The sequence below is a fragment of the Rhinolophus sinicus genome, chromosome 14 (genome assembly GCF_057876585.1).
Source record: "Rhinolophus sinicus isolate RSI-liver-muscle chromosome 14, RSI-T2T, whole genome shotgun sequence".
Lineage (NCBI taxonomy): Eukaryota > Metazoa > Chordata > Mammalia > Chiroptera > Rhinolophidae > Rhinolophus > Rhinolophus sinicus.
In genome coordinates, this window is record NC_142514.1 from 42,468,458 (window position 1) to 42,493,462 (window position 25,005).

The 25,005-nt window shown below is 46.2% G+C and overlaps 1 long non-coding RNA gene across 1 annotated transcript in view; it reads left to right on the forward strand.

The window, feature by feature from the left end:
- The window catches only part of LOC109453069 (uncharacterized), a 283,158-nt gene that overhangs the window by 125,907 nt on the left and 132,246 nt on the right, over positions 1–25,005 (forward strand). Inside the window, exon 3 of the long non-coding RNA XR_012497234.2 lies at positions 9,485–9,550. This is a non-coding gene — a long non-coding RNA (uncharacterized LOC109453069). The remainder of the gene's footprint in view (positions 1–9,484; positions 9,551–25,005) is intronic.

The window sequence follows — 25,005 nt, forward strand, 5'->3', positions numbered from 1 at the left end:
AATAAACCCATCAACTATAGGAAGGACATATGGGAAAGAAAATTCCTTTGCAACTGGAGAATCTAAATTTAATTGAAATTAATTAAAATGAATACAATTTTAATTCCTCAGTCTCAATAGCTGCATTTCAAGGGGCCAGTAGCCACCTGTGGCTGAGATTTGGAAGACGAGGAATGAGTGGAAGGGGGATGAGTGGGCCAAACGGGAAAGAGCATGTGCAAAGCCATGAGGAATGGAAAGAATGCCAGTATGGCTGGCGCTCTGAGGACAAGCGGGAGAATAGTGCAAAACGGGGTGAGGAGGGAGAGCATGCAGGACCACAGGGGCTCTGCGGAATTTGGAATGAAGAGATCGGACTTACGAGTATGTATTAGCAGGATTGCTTTGGCTATAGGACAGGGAAATGGATGGGAGAGAGTTCAGGAGGCAGGAGACCAGGCAGAAGGTATAGAGGAGAAAGATGGGGCCAGGCCCGGAGCCTACTGCACAAACCCTTTCCCCAAGGCCCAAGGTCACACCACCCTTCTAGAATTGGGTTTCGTTTCAGAGGGGCTCTTCCAGAAAACCTATAGCAAACTTGAGACTCTTGAGCTGAGCGTGAGCACAAGAAGGTAGGGAAGGCAGTCAAGACCAAGTGGAGGGGATAACCCAACCCCCCCACCCTGGGCTATTTAGCTTGGAGATTCAGAAACCAGAAATCACTGTAGCCGCCCTACTCTGAATGAGGGAACTGCCAGATCACAGAGGCCGTACCATCCCTGGAGAAGCCCGCAGTTTCCAAGGGAAGACCAAGGAGTGGAGGCCGAAGGTTTCTGGGCTTTCCCAAGGAGTTAACAAGACATTTCTTTGGAAGAAGTGCAGACTCATTTTTTCCCCCTTCTTTTTATAAAGGCATCAATCGTTTGAGTCACTTAGGAATAAAACTGTTTTCGTTGAGAAGATTTCTGTGGGCGCCCCAGTAGGAGTTGGGACAGCTGCTGTCAGGGAACGGCAGAACATATGGTGGTCTGTTGTGAATGTGATCTGTTTTTTGTGTTGTTGTTAAACTTCCTCTCCTTAGCATTGGTCCCGTTATGTAAGAGCTTGAGGGTCCATATGGTTTGTTGCATAAGATGCCAAAGACGAACCCGGTTTTCTTTTGTCCTGCAGCTAGTCCAATTGCTAGTTTGGAAAATGTGTGGACACAGTGTCACATTTAGGAAATGGAGCCAAGTAGTCCTGGATTTGAATATCGGTTCTATCATTGCTTAGCTGTGTGACTGACCTTGGGCAAGTGACCTAGCCTCTCTGAGCTGAAACTCTCTGAGACTTGATTTCCTTCCATGCAAGATGGAGAAAATAGTACCAACTTCATAGAGTTGGTAAGAGGATACAGAATTAATAATACTAATTATAATAATTGAATATCCAACATTTTCAGTTCTGCACGCTTTTTAAATATTATTTTGTTTAAACTTCATAGAACCCCCCTGGAAGTAGCTACTATAATCTTCATGTTTCAGATGTGAAAACCGAGGAGCAAATCCTTCATCTAATAGGAAGCCTTAGAGCTAAGACACAAATGTATGTTCCTGCATGGATGAGCCATTGACATCGTGCCTCACCACCTCCAGTGCTGATAAAGTACTAGGTACCGAATGGGTGCCTGACACATGGGACCGTTGAGTGTAAGTTCCCTGAGGGCAAGCCATTTGGATGATTTTGTTCACTGCTGAGTTTTCAGCATTTAAGACAGCGGTGCAGAGTAAACATCTGATAATCAATTTTGGACTAAATAAATGGATTTGCATTTATGACATAGTTGTCAGCTCTGGAGGCAGACATGCTTGGGTTTGACTCTCAGGTCTGTCATTTACTAGCTGTGACCACAGGAAGTCACTTAGTTCATATTTTGATACATACTCTTTTCTGTATATATAGGTTAATGATAATTTCTCACAGTAACTGTTCCTTTACCTGCCTTTTTCCAGGCACACAAACAAATCCTGTGTCCCAGGCTTACTCATCTGTCCTCTACCCTATTTAAAATGGAACAAAACCCAAAACTTAACACTACAACAACAAACTTACCTGTGCTATTTAGAGCTCCCATAAGACATTGTCTTTAGTAATGCAAATATATGCCAAGATTAATATGTTATCTTGATCAGAGGGCTTTGCACTTCAGCAAGTATATTCTTGAAATGTGGTAATTTAACCATGCGTAATTGCCTAGTGGTAGAATTCCAGCCAAACTAGAAAAAAAAATCATCCCGAGAAGGGTTCTCATGTATCACTCTGGCTCAGTGGAAAAGAAAGTCATGACCACTTGGTGACATCTGCATAGGTGTGGAAGGGGGCTGTGGGGGCTTGAGTGCCATCCTGGACTAAACCGATCTTCCCATATTTTATAGTTGGGGAAACTGAGGCCCCGACGAGGAAACGTGACTTGCTCAGAATCAAAGAACTAATAGATATCAGAAGCAGCATCCGATTCCTGGTCGGTCTGATTCAGAGTCCAATGTTCTTATCCTAATCTAACCTATAGGTTCAGGCAAAGCTTCTCCAAAACAAAAGAAAAGGGAAAGAGAACCAACATTTATGGAGCACCCTCCCTGGGCTGGACATCCGGTGAGGCACTATAAACATTTTCTTTTCTCCTTATTACAGCCCTGTGAGGTGGGCAACATTACCCCCATTTCACAAATGAGGATACAGAGTCTCAGAGCCATGATGTAACTTACCTAAGCTCCCAGAGGAGGAAACAGAAGCCTGACCTATGTCCCATCCCACTCCTGCCAAAGATTTGAACCCACACTCTAGGGCTAAATACTCATCCACTCCACAGATTCAAGAGTTAAGCATCTCTGCTCTCCCACCTACAGAATTAGTTGTGAAACCTTGGGCAAGGAACTTAACCTCTCGGGGCCTCAGTTTTCCATCCTTAAGTAAGAACAATCAGCATACATTCCTCAACATTGTGAGGATTAAATAAGCTCAAGTATTAATATATAAAACTGATGATTACAGAGCCTGGCCCATAGTAAGTGCTCATTCATGTTAGTTACAAACCAACCAATCCAGCACACGCAGCCTCCCGCCAGTCTCCTGAGAAGGCAGAGAGTCTGGGATGGCCTATGCAGGGCCCCGGGGTGGGGGGGAGGGGGACAGACCCGGACTCCCAGCGCCTTCTGTCTTCACTGAGTGTTTGGCTCCTGGCCCAGGATTGAAGAGTCCCCATTCCTCTCTCCTGTCAACTCAGCAGAACAAACTGTTTCAAGGGAAGGTGTTTCCCCTTCAGAAAATGTTCTCGCATGCCCTGGAGGCTCTAGTCCTGCACGTAGGCAGCGATCAGGCCCGACAGGACCTGGGCCCCACCCTACACAGCCATTCTTCTCAAAGTCTGCATCCTGCCGAGTCATAAAAGGTAGTGTGTGGTCTGAACTGCTGTTGTCTTATAGCAGCACAGTGCACTTTGCCTGTGTGACGCCTTTTCACTCACTTCATCTCTCTGTGCCTCAGTCTCACACCCTTTCCTATGGGCTGGTAAGTTCGGTCAACTATTTGGAAGGGAGGTTGGGAGAGACCCCTGGAGACACTGCCCCCCCCCCCCCTCACTTCCCATGGCTCCCTCAGATGTCTGCAGTCGGACCTGGGTCTCCTTCACCCCACCGCAGCCACCCTGGGCTAGGTCACTACCCTGAGTCTAAATGACACTTGACCCCTAGGCAGCAGTGGGAGCGCTCTTTCCTGGCTCACTTCTTGCCACAGTGGTCTCCTAATTTTCCTGCTCCCATTCCTTCTCATTCTCCTTGGAGGGGTCCTCCCCCTGCTCCAGTCCTTAAATGGTCAATTTCTTCAAGATTCAATCCCCAACCTCCTCCTCCCTCACTCCACACACCCTCAGGTGCCTGGACTCCTGGGTTCATGTACCATCCCCATGTTCAGACTCTCTTCTGCACACAGACCATCTCTCCAGCTTCCCTCTGCCCTTTCCTCCTGGCTGGCTGACACGTCCCTCAAACTGCACTTGTGGACTCCTCGTCAGCAGCTGGCCATCCAACCTATGATCTGAATGTCAGAGAACTGCACTTGCCATTCAGTCAGTAAATGTGCAGTGAGCAGCTTCTGGGTGCCAGGTCCTATTCCAGGTGCAAAGGAGACAGCAGGGAACAGAATAAAGTTCCTGCTCTCATGGCATTGACATTCCATCTGTCAAGATGCCCCATGACCTGGACTCATCGCAACTCTCTTCTCACTCTGCACATACAATTGGACACCAAGTCTTGTCAATTCTGCTTTTGTAATATTACTTGAATTGGCCCCCTTCTTTCCAGGCCATTCTCACTGCCGTAGTTCAGGCCACGGCTTCCTACTTGGTCTGCCAGCCTCCAGTCTTGCCCCTTCCTATCCACTCCACATGGCAGCCAGTGCCATTTTTTCTTTTTAGAAACCAATCTGGTTATACTATTCCTTTGCTTAAAGCCTCTGTGGCTCCTTTCCATCACCTTAAGGATAAGTCCCCTTAGCTGGTTAGTGGGAATCAGTCCCCGAGAGTCTACCAGAGGAAAGAGAACCAGTAGGAGATTAGGGATCTATCTATGTATCTGTCTATTTGTCTATCTGTCTGTCTGTCTATCTACTTACTACTTAGCTAACTCTATCCATCTAAATATCAAGAGATTTATTTCAAGGAATTGGCTTCTGTGATTGTGGGGTCTGGCTAAACAAATCTTAAATGTATCCGGCAGGCTGGCAGGCTGGAAACTCTTGAGCAGGAGCTGCAGTCCACAGGCAGAATTTCTTTTTGCTCGGGGAAACCTCCGTTTTGTTCTTAAGACCTATTAAGGGATTGGATGGCGCCCACTCAGATTATTGAGGCTAATCTTTACTAAAAGTCACCTGATTGGTGGATGTTAACCATATCTACAAAATACCTTCGCAGCAACACCTAGATTGGTGTTTGAATAACTGGGAACTGTGGTCTAGCCAAGTTGACACATAAAACTAACCATCACAATGTGATACTTTTGGACCGGTTCCACGCTCGTCTCCCTCACCTCTTTTCTTTCCTCTTTCCCTACCTCACAGTCTAGGCTCCGTCACCCCTTGTTCTGTGCCAGCTGGCCTCCTGCCACCTGTCCTTGCACGGGCCTGGAATCTTCCCCACCCTTTTCCTAGATAACTCCTATTCGTCTTTAAAACCACTCAGGTGCTGCCTCCTCGGGAAACATTCCTTGCCCTCCCCTCACGCCCACCCCCGTTATCCAAGCCATGGCACTGGGAGCTAAGAGCTCTGCGTCTGAGTCTGCAAAACCCCTACTATTCCCATGAGATGGAAACTGCCTGGTGGCTGCACAGTCTGCCCCAGGAGCATGTGTACGGCTTTGGGAAGAGAACTGAGTAACTGTCACTTTCTATCACGTCACTCTGTTAAGTTCTCACATTGCGCAAATCCCAACCAGCAACTATTTATTTATTTGTGTATAAGCGCCATTAGAATATTAGCTCCATGGAAGTGAAAAATCATGCCTGTCTTGTTGAGGACCTACGTGTGCCTGGCACATAGTAGATGTTCAATAAATATTTACTGAGTAGATGAATTAATATTTGTTTGGATGAATTGAGCAACAAATGCTTAAGTTCTAGGAATTATTTTGGAGGCTGAAAATCATCAACAAGAAGGACGGGCCTGCTCTCAAGGAGCTTATATTCTAAGAAGGGAAGACAAACAGCAGTAAGTAAATATAAATAATCAGGATAGGGAAATGTAATATGACTAAGTGAATAAATGAAGGGATGAGTGAGTAAACAGGTGGAAAAAATATATAACTATATCTGGCTTCCTCAAGGGGAAGAACTACATTGGGAAAGGGATGGGAATGGGTGGATTTGGAGTAGGAATTAGAAAGGTCTGACTGCTCTTAACTGGTGGTATGTGCCTGGATAAACAATCGAGCCCCTTTGTACCTAGTAAGTTCCCACATTTGTGCTAATGGGATTAGAGCAACTGCTTCCTGTGTCTCACAGGGCTGTCATACCCATGAGTCTGCAAACTTAAAGGAATTTAGTAACTATAAAACTGTACAAATGTTAGGGTTGATATTGTAATCATTGCACACAGAGCACTTTTGTTCTGGAAATTAATTGCATTGTTTAGTTGGAAAGAGGCAGAAAAGAATTTTGGCATGAGACAGACCTGGGTTTCGGTTCTATTTCATCCACTCAATAGTGAGCCATGTGACCTTGAACATGAATTATTTCATTTCGTTGGGCCTCAGTTTCCTGCTCTGTGAAAATGGGGACAACACCTACACCCACCTCCTAAGACTGTTACCAGGTTTAAACAAAACAGTCCATGCCAAGTGCCTAGCATAGGGTTAAACCCATACGAAGGGCTCAGCTAATATTAACTATTAATAGTCATTCTGTCAATCATTGGTGGCTGTTCATAAATGGAGCCATTCATGGTTCAATTTCTCAAGTCTCACTTTTCTGCCAGGAGTCTTTATGCACCAGCACCTGTGATTATGCAAAACTTCATTTAAAACCATAATCAGTGTCCAGAATATAAACAAGTGGAGAATTTGCTGTTCCATACCCTCCCTCCCAACTTTTCAAAAAAATATTTTCTGGAACATAGAGAGAGATGCACTCTTCATTTCTGTAGAAAATAAGTGTTCCTAGTTTTATGATCATATAACCCTGAAACTGTTATGTTTTTTCATGTAATGCATTTTAGAAGTCCCATAAAAGAGTCCTTGTCAAGAGAAAACACAGCTGGTGCCCAATTAGAGAGGTGATTGAGACTAATTGACCAGGAGAGCTCTTAATTAAGCTGGATCCCAGGCTACAAACAGACAGACGGCAGCTGGGGAGCTGAGATGGCCCCACACGCTCATGTGAAGGCGGTGAATGAGAAGGGTACGTGGTTTACTTCAGGAGGCAAAGAGTTGGGGATTTCAGTGACACCTGAATTTAAGGCTTAAAGATTGGCTCTGCCAAGCCTGACACCTGATTCGGCCCGTTCCTTTCCATGCAAAGCCTCAGCTCTTGCACCTCTATTCAGGTACCTGCCTTATTTGTAATCACTGGCTCCTGGAACATTTCCAGAAGGGAAGGGTGATCATCAGCTTCAGGAAGGCCCCCAGCCTGCACTTCTCTCCTGCACAGCCATCTTCAGACAACTGCTATGTGGGGACAGAGCCAGGAGAGCAGTTTCTAGGCTCTGGGCCTCATGTGGAGAGGTGTTGGCTCAGTTATTAGGTGGCCATCAGCTGTAATCAGATGGCCATCCATTGTGGCTGGGTGGCCATCAGCTGTTCCCAGTTAGCCATTAGCCACTAATATAACTGCCGTGGCTACGCTAGGGGGTGGGTTGGTTGGCAGAGAAGCAGACGGCGGGTTGTGTATCGTGTGGCTCCTGCCTCCTGTGTCTCCAACCCAGCCGCCAGCAAGACTATAGTGGTATGACTCCCCTATCTATGGCTCCGTGGGTGTTCCTTTTTGGCCTCACCATATCCTGCGTTCTTATGCGGGTCGTGGGAGCTGAGACCCCGCCTGTCATGCTATTTTCCTTACCAACCCCCCTACCAGCAGCACCCTATTCTGGCCCATTGCTGCTGCTGTCTCTGCCTCTCTCCCCACTGTGCTCTCTAGAGCCCCTCTACTGTAACCAATACACTGTACCCACTCAAAACCTTGCTGCTCTGTGTGCCTCTGTCTCCACACCTTCAGTGGAACTGTTGCAGAAAAACGGCAAGGACCGAGAAACTCAAGCAGCACGCAGAGATCAGGGAGAAGACAGCTTTATTACGCCGGCGGGGGCTCAGGGGGATCCTTCCCAAAAGACTGAGCCCCCAGCAAGGTTTTGAACAGGTTTTTATGCGTTGGGGACTTCCTTGAGTTGGGGAAGGGGTAGGTGTCGTCTGGTGATTGGCTCAAGGTGTGGCTTGGAGGGGGTTATGTGGAAGTGGGCTGGGGCTAAGGCTGGGGACTTCTCTCTCTGCTGGGGCCACCATTTTAGCTCAGTTCCACGTGGCAGGGAACCATTTTAAGGTCAGTTTCCCCATCAGGACCTGTATTCCTTACTCTCTCTCTGGAGCTGGTTTGTTCATCCATATCCTCTTCTCACCCCACCGCAGGGCCCAGAAGCAGGATCAGGTTTCTTCTTTGTCTCCCAGTGCTACCTAAGCCATAATCCTCTGCTTTCTGTCACACACACACACACACACACACACACACACACACACACACACCCGCCCCCCCCCCCCCCCCCCCCCCCCCCCCGCAGCCAGCAGCCAGGCACTTGGTGGCCACCTATGGAAAGAGATGCTGTACGTGCTGGCATCAAACAGCTGCCGTGTGTGTCTACTTGTGAGGCAGTCTGAAGCATAGTCGTGCGACCCACAGCCTGGGGTTCACCTGGGAACTTCTCAGAAAGGCAAATTCCTGAGCCTTACCTCAGACCTCTAGGGGAGGGGCCCAGCGCTCCGGTTTAACAAAGCCCCAGGTGATGCTGATACACCTATTGGAGAACAATGGATGCAGCATTTAACAGTGTAGCTCTAACACCAGTTCTCCTGAGTTCAGCTCCCACTCTGACACACATGAGGGTGCAACCCTTGGCCAAGTGATACAACTCCTCTTGTGCCACTATATGCTTTTTCCTCATCTGTCAGAGGGGAAATAATACCTGTCTATAGGGTGTTGTGAGAGAATTGAAACGGCTATACATCTGAAATATTTGGAACAGTGCCTAGTGGATAATAAACTCATGCATGCTCTTACTATTATTATCAATGAATGGCAGTTTTCATAGACCCCTGGTGGTTAGACGTCTGCATTTCTCATCCTCCTGGTTGTGGTCGTCTGTGGCTGTTAGGTGACTCTTCTACATCTAGTGCTTCTCCAACTGTCCAGTGTAGAGGAGAATGGGATTCTGAACACACCTTTCTTTGAGGTCTCGTATTTTCTATTTCCATGTTTGAATATTGAAAAAGATCGTTTCCAAACCTCATCTCCTAGTACAATTTGCAGCCCAGGAGACTGCAAACTTCGTAAAGAGAGTCTTGTTATATCCTTCCCTGGACCCTCCTTGTCCCCAGGGAATGGAAGTGTCTTCATCTGTCAGAACCTTTGACCACCTCAGCTCCAGGGCCCTTCACCTTTTCTCCAGCCACCTACACTCCTGGCCACACCTGGCTCTTATCTTGCCTGGCTCCTGCTCCACCCAGGAAATCTCCAATGCCAGGGGCTTATTCTCCAACCCCTCCCTCTTATCTTTCCAGAGCTCTCACCAAACTGGCTCTTTGACCTCCTCCTGAATTCCAGCCTCTGAACCCCTCCCTTCTTTTCTTCCCTGCTTTTCAGACCTTCTCAGCTTCTCACTCTTGTTCTGCCTTGTCTCCTGCCACACCGATGGATGGAAAACTAGTAAGAGCAAAAAGTAAACTTCTGTGTCTGTAAGCCACTTAGAATGCTTTTTCTCCTTTTTCCCCTATAGCATGACCTGGCTCTTCCTACTGAGGCACCTGCATCCTAGGTGAACGTGAAGATGAAAGGAGGGCATGTAAGTAGAGCACCAGGCTGGGGGGGTCTGTTCCATAATAATTGCTCCAGAAATATTCATAGGGGCCCATGGCACCACCTTATAATGTATTTGCAAATCCCCAATCAAATTGTTCTTCTGTGCAATCGCGATTCCAAACTTGATCCTTTATTTTCCCACCAAATCCTCAGACTTCATAAAGAAAATAGAAGTGATCATGTGGGAGCTTTCTCAGTAAGTTTTCTCCAAATCCACAAGTTACATTTTCCATCCTGTTTTAGAGACAGTTGGCTTCTGTCTCCTAACCAGAGGAATTGGAGGGTAGAAGTAGGAGTGACTTCTAAGACTGGGAAAGATTGAACATTATTCATCTATCCGTGCATCCATCCGTCTGTCCGTCCATCCATCCACGCATTATAAATACCTAGTAAGAAGGGATCTGGGCTTGGAGAAATGTGATTTGATAATGAGGGAAGACTAAAACTTAAAGGGATAGCCAGTCTAGACCTATTTTTCTTTCCCAAGTCTGCACTCTCTGTGCTTTCTCTTCCTGGCCTACGCGGGTGCATCCAGTGGTCAAAGCTGGGAAGTGGGAAGACCAGAATAGCACTCATGAATCAGGTCAGCCTGCCCCTATCTTGGGTGTGTGGAGGAAGGAAAGAGAAGGCCAGTGAGGAATCTTTGAGGAAAGCCTGAGGAAGCGGATTTCGTTTCTTGAAACTCCATCCTTTCTCCTGGGCTACGTGAGCAGTTGGCACACAAAGAAAAGCCTGCACACTTCTCCGACCTCCAGGCAGGTGTCCCTGGAACCCCAGAGAGGCAGACAGACAGACGGTAATGTTTCTCCTCTCCAGACGGCATCCTCAGCAGCTGCCACTGACTCAGCCTCCCCACCCTCCGAATGGGTGGGGTAGGCGGGCAGCCCAGTCTGCAGGGTTGCCACTGCAGGTGGCACCAGGAAGAAAGTCGCAGACATATGCAGACACAGAGACCGTTGATTTTCCCCGGAACTCAGGGACATTTGCAACTCTCCTCTACCTGTCACTTGGCCCCACTACCTAGCTCAACACAAACAGCCATCAGGGCCCTCCCTTGGAAATTAGGATGGTCAGTCCTTGGAAACTCAGCAAGTCCAAGCTGAAATGGCCTGAGGGACTGGCTGCATTCCCCTGGAGGAGAAAAGGACCATCCACCTGTTCCAGGAAGACCCAGGAGTCCTGGCTGCAGGATCCAAAGAGCTGGAAAAGCTGGCAACTCGTATCCAGGGTGACTTACCCGTGAAGCACAGCAGGCACAGCACCTGGGGACCACGCTACTTTAAGTGAAAGGAAGTGTTTTCGTTTATGCCAGTGCAGTTGTAAAGTACAATGATATGCACATGCATGTGTACATGTATATTTATATTTATGGGAAAACAGTGTCCAGGAAGCCAAAAGTACCTGGAGCCCATGAATGTCATTGCAGCCTCGCTCACATCACCTCTCTGGGTCTCAGTTTCCTCATCTTTAAAGTGCAGAGCACATAGCACCGTCCTCACTGTTCCCTCCCCAGGGCTCTCCCTGAACTATCACGGATCTGACCACTTCCAGGTTTATCAAATATGGAAGGTTCCTCATGTACATACTGTGTTATGTTACAGCCTCATCCCTTAGGGTTGCATTTGAGGCCTTTCACTGTTTTCCACTTTGAGCTTCCATCACTCTCCCCCTTTCCACAGCTCTTCAGCTAGAAACACCGTGCCTGGCACTGACTGTTTTTGGAACATGCTGAGCCTTCGCACACGCAGTGCCCTTTTGCTTCAAAAGTACCCCCTCTTCTCTGCCTGAGAGTCCCCTACGTACAGCACTGCTACATAACTTGTGGTACCCAATGCAAAATGGAAATGTGGGGTCCCTTATTCAAAATTTGTTCAAAACCTCAAGATGGCAGAGCATTAAACCAAGTCTGGGGCTCGTTTGAGGTGGGGGGCCTGGTGCTGACGGCACGGGCTGCGCGCCTATGAAGCCAGCCCTGCCTCCTCCTCTTCTGAGGTCAGCCCAAATTCCACCTGCCTTTTGAAGCTGCCCTTGTTCCCCAAGACAAGTAGTAGGAAGTCGCAAAGAATTCCTTATGCTTCAGGCAGTATGCTAAGTACTTGATACAGCCAGGGTCTTACTTAATCCTAGCAACCACCCCATGAGGTAGGTAGAGTCACGGTCCCCATTTTGCAGATGGGGAAGTGGAGGCTCAGCAAGCAGGTGGCAGAGCTGGCATTGAAACCAAGGACTGCCTGAGTCCAGAGCTCATGCTGTTATCAGCCAGGCTGTACCAACCCTTCTGATGCCATGGCTTTTTAATCTTGCCTCTGCCCTCTAATTTCTAAAAGCCCCAGGCCCTGGCCCTGATCCCTCAGTCCGTGGGCACCCACCTTCTCAGCACCTCTGCCCCACCTACACACCCTAAGAAGCAATGCGCTTCTTCCCAGCCTGGAGTAGCTTCCGGTTTCATGTTTCAGGGGACGTGTTGAAATATCTTTTCCCTGAGATACCTGTGAATTATCGGTCAGCCCTTCCACATTTCCTTTAACACCAAGTCCAGTCCATTTGGTCTCCGTAAGTCGCCCCAGCCCTGTGCCTTACCTCCAGTGCCGGTGTTAGTTCAGACCCTCTTTATCCTTGGCCCTCTTTATCCTAACATCCCCCTCACTAGCCCTTCTCTCTCTCTCCAATCCATCTGACACCCTGTAGACATCCTATCTTGAAAAAAATGCAAACCTCATCACGTCTTCCTTCTTCAAAATCCTTCTGTGGCTCCCTGTTTTCCTCAGGTCCCTTAGACTCTCACACAAGACCCTGCCCCCCACCCTCCCCCCCACTGGAACCCTCCCACATGATCATCGCTAATTATTTGAAATTCCCAGAACTAGTCATGCTTTCTCATACCCCCGTGACTGTGCACAGGATGCTCTTCTACCCGGTATGTTCTTCCCCAAACTCTTAGAAAACCCCTCTTGACAAGTTGACTCATTTAGTCTCACCTCCTCCAGGAAGCCTTCCATACTGGCCCTTCCAAAGGCTGAGTTAAGAGCGTCTCTCCAGCCCTGCCCTACACCCCCCCTCCCGCCATAACTCCTAGAGATCTTTTCTGGATCAGTGTTTACTTGTGTCTACCCCATTGGGTTCAGACCCCTGTGAAAGTAGGGACCGCATCTGATTAATCTCTGTGTCACCAGCCTCTGATGTTAGACCTCTGTGGGATCCAGAAAGCACACAGTAGGTGTTTTATGAATAAAATCTATAGATGAATGATGATTGGGCCAAGGTGCGTCTGACCCTGTTCACTTCTCTGGCATCAGGGGCCCTAAAAAAACACAGCTGGGCATAGTCACGTCTCTGCAGCAGGCAGAGAACAAGTGTCTGGGTTAGAGCGGGAACATTGGTGGTGACTCAGAAGGAAGGAAGATGGAGAGATGGATTGATTACCTATTGTGCTTGAAGCTTCTGAGAGGAGACTTACATTCCCACAGAGAGGAGATGGAAGAGTCTACTTAGAAAATGAATCATATTAAAAATGGAGACCTTAATTTCAGCCAAAAGAATAAGCTGTACAAAAGCAGAAATTGAATCGTAGTGTGCTATGGCTCAGCTGTGATATACGCGGCCACAATACTATAAACACTAAACCTAACCAAAACTTATGTTTGAACTAGATTGGGAAGTTGGCGTAAGGTGCAGTGACTGTAGGGAACAGAGCTACATCTTTCTCTTCCATCATAGCAAGTGCACAGAGCGTACCTCAAAGTGAAAATGAAAAAGAGATGTTTAAACGTATTATTTAGAAATAGGGAGTTAAATATTGGGAAAAATAGCGGTCAGTGGCTGCCTCTGGGCAATAAGATTTGGGCGTGGGGGGGGATGGGGCTGGAGAAGGGGCCTTATCGAACTATCTGACTTTGCGAACTATGTACATGATGTTGGGAAAACACACATATAAATTTTAATACATCGCCTGTGGTTCGAAGGTGATGATATGGCATGAGGCAAGAGTCCCTGTCTGATCAGTTTGACTAACATCCCTGAAACGCCACTTGGGGCAGTTCATCCAAGTCCTCTTGACCCTGGAACCAAACTGGACTGGGCCACCTTGTCATGCCCTCAGTGACCCGACCCCACCCTCCCACACACGGGCCTCGTCCCATTTCTCCTGCAGACACTGCATCTCCCACCTCTGGGCTTTTGCTCAGGTTGTGCCTCTGCCTCCACATGAACACCTTTTCTACCTTTTGCCTTCTCAGCTCTTCCCTCCAACACTAAGGTCATTTGGGACAAATGATTTGGTCGTTTGGGCTTTTCCCAGGCCCATTCTGCAGACATTTGAGGGAACTTGTGTATGCTGGGCCTGCCTTCCCCTGGGCTTCTCTGTCATCCCTGCTCTCTCGAGGAGCCATGTTCCAGGCCCACCTCTACCATCCACAGCCGATGGACCTCTCTGAGTCTGTTTCCTCATCCAGTTGAGATCTTTCGGCTTACTTGGCAGAATGTTTGTGAGAGGAGGTTGACATGTTTGAGAGAGAGCTCAAGCTGACCACCTGATATCCAGCCCCCTCTTCTCCAGGCAGTTCCTGCCTAACGTGGCAGCAACTGCAGCAAGAACTAACATTTATCAAGTGTTTACAATGTGTTGGCACCCTAAGTCATACATCATCTCATTTAATTCCTGCAATGGGTAACATTATTCCCATTTCACAGATGAAAAGATAGAGGCTCATCCAGGGTAACTTGTGGGTGAATCTACATGTCACCTCCTATATTAGGCCACAAGCAACTTACAGGCAGGGAGAATTGTACATCCATGTTCATTAGAGGCATAATTCACAATAGCCAAAGGTAGAAGGAAACCTGTGTTCATTGACAGATGACTAGATAAACAAAATGTGGTATATACATGCAATGGAATATTATTCAGCCTAAAAATCAAAGAAATTCTGACTCCTATTACGACATGGATAAATCCTGAAGACATTATGCTAAGTGAAATAAGCCAATCAGAGAAAAAGACAAATACTGTATGAGGCCCTGATATGAGGATCCTAGAGTAGTCAATTTCATAGAGACAGAAAGTACTGTGGTGGTTGTCAGGGGCCAGTGGGAGGGAGCAGGGGATGAGGAGTTGCTGTTTAATGGTACAGTTTCAGTTTGGGAAAGTGAAAAAGTTCTGGAGATGGGTGGTGGTGATGGTTACACAACAGAGTGAATGTGCTTAGTGACACTGAACTATACACTTAAAATGGTTAAAATGTTAAATTTTATGTTGTATATTTTTCCTTTCTCTCTCTCTCTCTCTTTCTCCATATATATATGTGTGTGTGTGTATATATATATATATATATATATATATATATATATATATGTATGTGTATGTATGTGTATGTATATATATATGTATGTGTATGTGTATATATATATATATATATATATATATATATTTTTTTTTTTTTTATTTTTATTTTTATTTTATTTTATTTTTTAAAGTAGTTAAATACAGAAAGTAGAATAGGGGTTACCAAGGGTTAGGAGGAGGGGGGGAGTTATTTTTCAATGGAAACAGAATTTTTGTTGGAGATGATGGAAAAGTTTGGGGTATATGATAGAGGTGATGGTTGCACAATATTGAGAATGTACTTAATGCCACTGCATTGGACACTTAGGAATGGTTAAATGATAAATATCATGAATATTTTACCACACACACAAAAAGGCAGCGAGGTGTGGTTCCTCTTTGATTTCTCTGGATCCTGAGTCTCAAGCAGGGCCTGGCACACAGTAGGTGCTCAAGAGCATCTGTTGATCTGAATAAGCTTCCGTTGAAAAGGACCAGAAGCCTTCAGCCTGGGAGAGATTGAACAGGAACAGAATTCCACCCTGAGTCAGTTCTGGGGCCAGTTCTAACTTCCCGGTGGTCAAACGTTCCATGGATGTGTGGAATCCCCCAAGACAGAGACAGAAACTGTAATTTCATAATTAGAGAGCTGCAATTAATTGCTAGGCATTTTACTTACATGTAATAGGAGCTAACAACAGAGTGCTTATTCTATACCAGATATTGTTCTAAGAGCCTTACAGAAATACCTCTGTGATTGTTACGATTGTAATTCCCATTTTGTGGCTGAGAAAATTAAGACACAGAGAGGTTGCATAACTCACCAAAGATTCACACAGCCAAATGTCAGGGTAACCCAGACTCGCCCCAAGGCAGTCTGGTTTGCTTACTGGCCATGTTTTGTGCTTTTGCTTTGTGCTGTGTTGTCGCTGGCGTTAATACGGTTCCCGAATCCCTGCCCTGGAGGGCTGGAGAGCCTCCTCAAAGGGAGAAGGGCAGTCAGGAGCAGGGCTTTGGAGGCAGGAGTGTGGGATCCACGTTGGGTACCAGCCCACGCTTGGGTATCATGCAGACTTGGTTCAAGGCCCAGCTCAGGGTTTGTTCATCGCGTGGCACTGGACAAACTACTTCACCTCGCTAATCCTCTGGGTTCCCGTCTGTAACGTGACTATAGCAACAGTTTCCACCTCACAGAGTGTTGTAGGGATTAAATGAGTGAGTAAGTGTACACCCCGTAGAGAGCGTGATGCTAGGGTGTGGGGAGCGCCCATGAGGTGGGAGTTGGGATCCTGATCGCTGACTTCCTGGAAAGATCTTGGGCAACTGCGCTTCCTGTCTGAGCCCTGCTCATCTCAATTATGAAACAGAGTTACTAAAACCAACCGCACCGGTTTGTTGTGAGGATCAAACAAACACCGTGTTTTATGTTTTGTGTTTACATCTATTTATAACTCTAACTCATTCTCCAGAAGTATTTAAGGCAGCTACCGTGTTTCCCTGAAAATAAGACCTAGCCTGACAATCAGCTCTAATGCGTCTTTTGGAGCAAAAATTAATATAAGACCCGGTCTTATTTTAATATAATATAAGACCCGGTATTATATTATGTTATATTATATTATATTATATTATATTATATTATATTATATTATATTATATTTATTATATTATATTATATTATATTATATTATATTATATTATATTATATTAATGTTATACACAGTCTTATATAAGAATGGGTCTTTTGCTCCAAAAGACATGTTAGAGCTGATTGTCTGGCTAGGTCTTATTTTCGGGGAAACACGGTAACAACAATAAGAGATTATTTTTAACTTGAAAATGAAGAATATAGGCCATGAGAAAGGGATGACAAGAGAAAAAAAAAAGGAAACGAGATAATAGTTTAAAGAGCCTGGCGCTCTGGCATGTATTAGTCACTCAGTAACTACTTAGCATTGTTTCCTGGTGGTGATATACCTGGTCCCTGTGAATCTGGCTACTCACATTATAGTTAATTAAAGTCTGACTCAGCGTTTGGGGTGAGAGGGACTTCGGAGGGCATCAAAGGGCAGCCTAGGGGAGGCAAAGCGGAGATGAGGTTTGAAGGCTGGGATCCCACCTGCCACTTCAGAGAACTCAGACTTTATTTGCATTACACATTGGGTTTCTGAGTAAGATTGCACTTAAAGAAAGTAGACCCATAGGGAGGGAAGGAAGGGGGGAGGGTGAGAAGGAAGAAGGGAGAGAGAAGGAAAATTAAAAGAAGAAAAACACTGGTAACTATAATTCCTTCATTTTACAGAGAGATGTTGAGGCGCAGAGAGAAGGGGCAGCTAAATGCACTTGGCTGTTTATGTTTTGTAGGACTTTTCATTTGGATACTTCCCCCATTCACAAAATAAATCCTTTCTTAATTGATCTCCATTCAGCAAACATGTCTTGAGCCCCTACTGTGTTCACATCATCATGCTAGGAACTAAGCTGTGAACAAGATCCGTTTCTGCCCTCAGGGAGCTCGGAGTCTAGAGGTGGGTTCAGAGGTCCATAGATCCAGAATGAGAGGTGCTACCACAGGCTTGGAGCCTGTTGACGGGGAAGCCAGCCCAAGTTGAGGGGCCCAGGACAGCTTCCCAGAGGAGGGGATGCTGAGTTATGTCTCGAGAGAAGAGTGGGGTCTTTTCAGGCAGCCAGTGTGAGGCCAGGCTCACCCCCTGTTCTCCTGACCTTGGCACTCCCTGCCTTCCCTGTCGCTACTTGTCATTGTTTAGTCATCTTCAGTGCCCGTCTCAGTGATCTGGGGGCAGGAAGCCTGTCCATTTGGCCCTGCTGTATCCAATGCCCCCAGAGCACAGGAAAGAAAGGGAGGGAAAGGAGGACAGACGGAATTCCAGGAGCACATGCAAAAAGCCAGAGGTGGGAAGCAAAATGGTTCTAAAGAACTTTGGGTTGTTCTGGATGGTTCTACCCTCAGCAGACGACGACTTCCATCAAACGTTGGCTGGGTTTTATTTTGTAGATGATGAGAAATTGCGAGTCGTGATTTGGGATTCACTGACTAGGGAAATCTTTGGTGGTGGGTGGTGTTATGGCAGCAGATACAATGTCCAAGGGATCTGGAATCAAGGATTTGGAATAAACTTCAGGGCCTTTCAGGTACAGCCATTCACCCAACAGATCATCAACAGTGTGTGATGAACAGAAAACGTGGGTCCTGTTCTATGCGACCTGGCCCTCCTAGCGTCGTTGTTAACTGACCGCCTTAAATGAATGCAGGATGTGTGACGGGATGTATCTTCTGGCTCTTCTAAGATAATATTTGTTCCTAGTTATTGAGCGTTCGCTTTGTATGATGAGTTTTACATACTATTATTTCAAGGACTCTAAAATATGATAGGTTATAAGACACACCATCATTTCAGAGATGCTAGCTTAAGTATCTTCGGATCTATGAGCTGTGGTATAGTTATCCTTAATTTTTGTAATAAATGTAACTAATATCCACATTTATATTTGAGAAACTGAGGCTCAGGAAGGCAATGCACTTTGTCCTAAATCTCACAGCTCATACTTAGCAGAACTATGTGGCTCCAAAGTCTCTCTCTCTCTCTCTCTCTCTCTCTCTCTCTCTCTCTCTCTCTCTCTCAGGCCCTTTCTATCATCTTTACAAGTCTTTCTAAGATTTCCTTCCATTTTGCTACAATAGGCAAAACTCTGCCCCTTCTTCCTGCTGCCACCCAGCCCGGAAATATTTTGCAGTGTTAATTTGTTTTCTCCTGCTTGCATTTTCTGAGTGAGCAGATCAGTTTGCCACCATAATTTCATAAATTTCCAATTAGCCAGGTGCTCCCGTGTGACCCACCTCCTCAAGTCTGTCACGTGAGTGGAACACTCCTATTTTCCACAAAGACTTGGGCACCCCACCAAGAAGTGCCACGTGCTTGGTGCCTCCTTCTCGTTCCTCTTCTTCCTTTCCTTTTCTCTGTTGCATTAACAGAAGACAAGCATGCTCATAGCCCCAGCAGCGCTCTGCTGTCCCCCAGACTGCTCAGGTGCCCATTGTATAAATGTACCACAGTTTCTTTATCCGGTTGTCTATCGATGGGCATTTCTGTTGTTTCCATAGCTTGGCTATTGTGACTAACGCTGCAATAAACATATATTTTTTCAAATTAGTGTTTTGGATTCCTTTGGATAGATATCCAGGAGTGGAATTGCTGGGTCATAAGGACATTCCATTTTTAAGTTTGTGAGATATCGCCATAGTGTTTTCCATAGTGGCTGCACCAATCTGCAATCTCACCAACAGTTCATGAGGGTTCCCTTTTCTCCACATCCTCGCCAACACTTGTTTGTTGATTTATTGATAATAGCCATTCTGACCTGGGTGAGGTGGTATGTCTTTATGGTTTTATTTGAATCTCTCTAATGATTAGTGATGCTGAATATTTTTTCGTATGTCTGTTGGTCATCTGTGTGTTCTCTTTAGAGAAATGTCTCTTCATGTCCTCTTCCATTCAACAAGTGCTTATGGGATTATTGACTCCCCAAGGGAGTGGTTCTCAAAGTCAAGTGTGCTTTAGAATCAGCAGAGAGCTTGGTAAACAGCCCTGCATCCAGCAAGTCTGGTTCATTGGCTCTAGGGACTGGGCCTTGGAATCTGCATTTCTGATAAGACCTCCTGGTGATTCTGAAGCAGATGCTAAGAGAACCATGCTTAGAGAAATCTTGTTCTTCTGAAGAAAGGTGGGCACTGTGGCAGTTAATAAGAATACCAGGAATCTCACACATGGACATTTGATGTCACAGTTTGCAAGATTAGTTAATATTAGTTTAGCTATACCACCCTTGGAATAAAACAAATACAAAATAAAACAAAATGCATCTGTGAACTCATATAGAAAACAGGGGCTGTGGAGTTATAGAATCAGACCCGCTTACCAGGTAAGGGTCCTTGGACAAGTGACCTAACCTTTCTGACACTTTGTTCACTCATCTGCTTACTAGGCAGCTTAATTCCTACCGTAGAGCCTTGTTGTTAGTACTGAATGAAATATTGTATGTAAAGTGCCCATTTTAATGTCTAATAAATGTTTGGCAAATAAGGAAAAAATGAAGCTAACATACTGTGATCTCTCACTGTTTGCCAAGAAGTGGGCTAAGGGCTTTATGTGCACTATGTTATCTAATACAGCAGCCTGCAAGTAAAGGCACCAATTTCTCTATCTGGAGGTTCACAAAGGTGACAGGACTTGTCCAAGGTCACTAAACTAGTAGCAGGGCTAGAATCCAGACTCGGGTCTCTCTCACTTTAGAAATGGAATTCTTACCTGCTATGTTTTTGTGTCACTCAGAAACATAACTGATACAGTCCGTCAAACAACTCTTTTGGGATTTAATCTCCATCCTGACATCACACTGTAAAAAGATCACGGGTCGAGGAATGAGGAGAATAGCAGTCCTGGCTCTGCTGCTGATGGCTGTCTGAACTTGGGCAAGCCTTCTCCCCTCTCTGGACTGAGGGCCCATGATTCTGCATGTAGGTGTGGCCTGTACAGCAGGCTGTTGGACATATCCAGGGTGATATCTCGTTGGAAGCAGCTGACGAGATGGGAGCAGAGGAGAAATTTGGTGTCTCCTCATGCCCAGCTACTGGCCTCTAGAGTAGGTTCACCCTTCCTTCTCCCCTTCAGCCTCAGGTGCCAGTACACACTTTCCAGGAGATGGGCATGAGTCTCCCTTGGCAAGAGGTGACATCTGCTTCCAGAGGGGTAGGCACTGTGCAAGAGGGGATGACCACAAATATAGGACCCATAATAGTCGGCCCCCTATTATGGGGGGGACACTAAAACACAACCGACACCCCCAACAATAACAGGCTGGCTGTGCAGATCTTTTACCTCTTAATTGCCTCTCTAGAGAGGAAATTAACTCTTCCTGCTGGGATCATCAGAAACAACCAGAGGGCCAAGAACTCAACTAGGTCAAAAGAAAGGAAACCTCAAACCAGAGCTCTTCCTGGCAGTGTGAAGCAGAGGTTAAGAGTGAGCTCAGAAGTCACACATGCTCAGGTTCCGGTCCTTGCTCTGTCACCAACTAGCAGTGTGATCCTGGACAAGTCATTTGGCTAATGAGTGTGGTGTCCTAATTTTTCAAATCTGGATAATAATACTACCTGTCTCATAAATCAGTATGAGGAAAGACAAAGGTCTGGCCCATGTACATGTGCAGTGAGCATGTGTTCTTATCCAAGTCTGAGCTCATCACTCTGAGAGGTTTGGTCTCTTCCTCTTTCATCTCATCCAGTTCTCCAGACTTTCCTAGCAGTTACTAACTGCGAGGACTGGTTTTGGGCATTGAGGTTTTTGTTTTTTTTTATTGAAGTTTATTGGGGTGACAATTGTGAGTCAAGTACATAGGTTTCAAGTGTACAGTTCTGTAATACATCATCTATATATCCCATTGTGTGTTCACCACCCAGAGTCAGCTCTTTTTCCATCACCATATATTTGATCCCCTTTACCCTTGTCTACCATCCCCCTCTCCCCCTATCCTCTGGTAACCACTAAACTATTGTCTGTGTCTATGAGTTTTTGTTTCTTCATTTGTTTGGCATTGAGTTTTGACAGATACATAAGTCATAATGCTTGCCTCAAGGAATTCGCAGTCAGAAATTCCTAAAATCCTTGTTGACCTTACCACCCATATACTAATAGCTGCAATGATAATAATAATAATAATAATAATAGTAATAATAATGAACACTGCATGCCATTCATCAGACAATTATTATATGCAGGCATAGTGCCAGACGCTATACATACATTATTTCTAACATTCATAATCATCCTTTGGGATATGCATTACTCTTCTCACTGATGAGGGAGACTGGGGCTGGAGGAGTGAGGGTGACCAAGTTCCTTGTCAAAGGTTCTGCAGCCAGAAGTGGTAGCGCTCGGATTCCTATCGAGGTCCTCCAGAGTCCAGTGAAGCCCTCCTCTTCCCAGATTGCCTCCATTGTGCTTCAGCTCAGTCCTGCCCCAGGGCACAAAGCTTTACTGATGGGCTGTCCTTTCTGAAGGACCTCATTTAATCTATACAACCACCCCCTGGAGAAAGGACAAAGGATGCAGAACCTGTATTATTGTTAGACCCATTTTCCTAGTGAGGGGACCGAGAGCAGGTGAAGCAATTTGCCAACCATAGCTCAGCTTACGTTGTATTATACTGAAGGTAGTAGGCCAAGTAAGTTATAAAGACGTTGAGTGTCTTAAGATCAAATAAAAGGCAACGCTGAGGCTGCTGCTTCCTGAGAAGCCCTTCTGCAGAGGCGAAAAGTATGTGCAAACAAAACCAACAGCTTTCTTTATGTTCCCCAAAGTTGCTAAAAATGCCTGCGGGTTTGCACACAAGCAGACTCTGTGCTCACAATGCTGTGTGGCTTCTGGGTTGGCTCTGGCAAGAAGAGACCTGGCAGGTATTTCTCATGTCTTTGTTAAACACACACATCAGACAAGAGAAGGGTTCTAAGGTAGTCCCAGGGTGTGGATTTCTGCCAAATCTCCTTTTATTTGTTGTTAACTTAGGGAAAAAAATAAAAAGACATATCATGGATGAGCCCACAATCCCCTGAGGTAACTGTGTTGTGGTGAAAAATGCATCCCCTGTACTTGGAGTGAAACCACCCTGCATCCTAATTCGGGTTCTTTCACCTGTAAGCTCTGCGGTAACCTCAGTCTGGCCACCTGTAAGACAAGTTATGCCTTCTGCAGGAATGTAAGCTCCATGAAGGCAGGAATTTTTGTCCGTTCTGTTTGTTCCCGCATTCTGGTGCCTAAAATAGATTAAGTGTTCTTACTTAGTTGAATGAATGAGCGAATGAATGCATGAGTGAGTGAGTGAATGAATGAAGGAGTTGCCATCTTATAGAGTTGTAAGCTTGTAATAAGATCATGGAGGTGAAATTGCTTTACAAATTGCAAATTGTTATACAAACGTGAGGATTTACTATTATACACAACCCGTACTGGTTCTATCATTTACATTTATTCAACCAGTCAGCTTTTTCTTGGCTCTGGTATTGTGATCCAAAGAAATATGAGATATGGTTCCTTCCTCTAAGTGCTCAGAGTCCAGTAGGAAGATATACAAGTAAGTTAAGCACTAAAATACAGTAGAGGTAAACATAGGGTGCTAGGGGAACAGATTGGAGAGAATGACTGATCCGTACTGGAAAGGGGTAAGTCAGGGAACTTTCTAGAAGAGGTGTTCTGGGATAGTACCAATTTCAAATCTGTTGCCAGACTTTTCCTACCACACGTAGGCCTTTGGGTCACTGGGTTTCCTTATTGCCCTCTTTTTAACTCTCGTATTGTCATTTCCATTATAGTCACTCCCAGACATACAATTTCTCTTCTTCCCACTTGACACATGACCCTGCTCGGCAAAACCCCAAACCTGGTTAAAGGTGATTCTCTACCTACACTGCTGCTACACCCGTGCAGTTAACCATGGCTTGAGAAAAACATCCAAACATGCTGTTACCAGGCAAGCTACTATAGTTTCTTCGTTACTCTTCCATTCCCAGCTGGTTCAAACCTCTGTCCTCCGAACTCCAACACCTCCTTCCCCCCTCATTACTTTCAGCGAAAGCCCTTGCTTCCCACCTCAGTGAGGAAATAGAAGCCCTCAGAAGAAAAGTTCCATAAGCTCCCACCACCTCCCACTGTGATGGAGCCCTGGGAAGGGCAGAAGCTGAGGGCAACTTAGGGAGGCATTCTTCCGGCAGGCAACTAGAGAAAGGACATTCCTTACCTCGGGGACAGCCTCCACCCTGTCTGGAGGTGTGAGAGAAAGTCCCTCCTGTTGGCTCACTGGGCACCTGATCAGCTGAGGATGGAGATGCAAAGGTTACTGGGAGTCAGCCTGGAAGGCTGGGGTGCCAGGAGGGGCGTCATCAAGGAGGGGAAGACATCTAGATGGACATTGAAAGACAGCAGGGACTGGGTTTGGGGGCAGGCAGTCCCCATGGGGAAAAGAGTAGACGCCGTAGCTTCCAAAGCTGGAGCCCCCATGCATGGCCCAGCTTAGAAGGCAGTCACCGAGAAGTACATTGAGAAGGATGGTGGCTCCTGGAAGAACAGGATTGATGCAGCCCGTCCTGACCCCTGCTATGGCAGAACACTTCATGTATCTACTCGCTCCATTTTCTCTTCGTTCCGCTGACAAATCCTCATGGGAGGCTGTGGCAAGGTCTCCTCTGGGCACCGGGGGAGACGGCACACATGGAAAAGAGGCAGCTTCTTCTTGCACAGCAAACAGAGGAAGACAAAACCAGCAGAAGATTCATTTACTTATGAAACGATGACTGCATGCTCACTTTGTGTGGCTGGCAGGAAACAAAACTGTCCCAGTCCCCTGATGGTGTGGATTCATTCAGTGAGGGCTGAAGGGAGGCAAATGAAGAACGTGCCCCAGGGGGTGTCAGGGTGAAGGTACAGCCAAGAGAGAAAAACAGCAGAGCAGGGGAGAGAAAGTTGTGGGGTCAAAATGTACAAACTGAAGCGGGTGATGAGGTCGGGCCTCCTGGAGAAGGTGGCCTGGAGCAAAGATGGGAAGCGGGAGGTGGTGAGCTTGTGTGCAGCCTCCGAAAGGGAAGCGTGCCAGGACCAGGGGGTCTCAGAAGCCACAAGGAGCAGTGTGGAGGGTGCCAAAGTGGGGGACAGTAAGGAAACGGGCCTGAGGAGTGACCGGGAAGGGGCTAGATCCTACAGGACCTTATGGTCTATTGTGCTGACTCCGGCTTTTATTCTGATTGTGATGGGAGCCTTTGGAGGGTTTTGAGTAGAAAAGTGACAGTATTTGCCTCATGCTTTAACAAGATTCCTCTAGGGACTGTGTTGAAAATGGCAAAGGAGGACAGGGATGGAAGCAAGGAGACACATTGTGAAGACTGATGACAACCCAGGTGAGAAGTGATGGTGCTCAGCTGGGGGTGTTCGAGGTGGTAAGACGTGGTCAGACGCCAAACATCTGTGGAGGGAAGAACCAACAATATTTGCTGACAGATTTGAAAGAGTGCAAAAAAGAGAGAGGAGTTAGGAATAACTTCAAGGATTTGA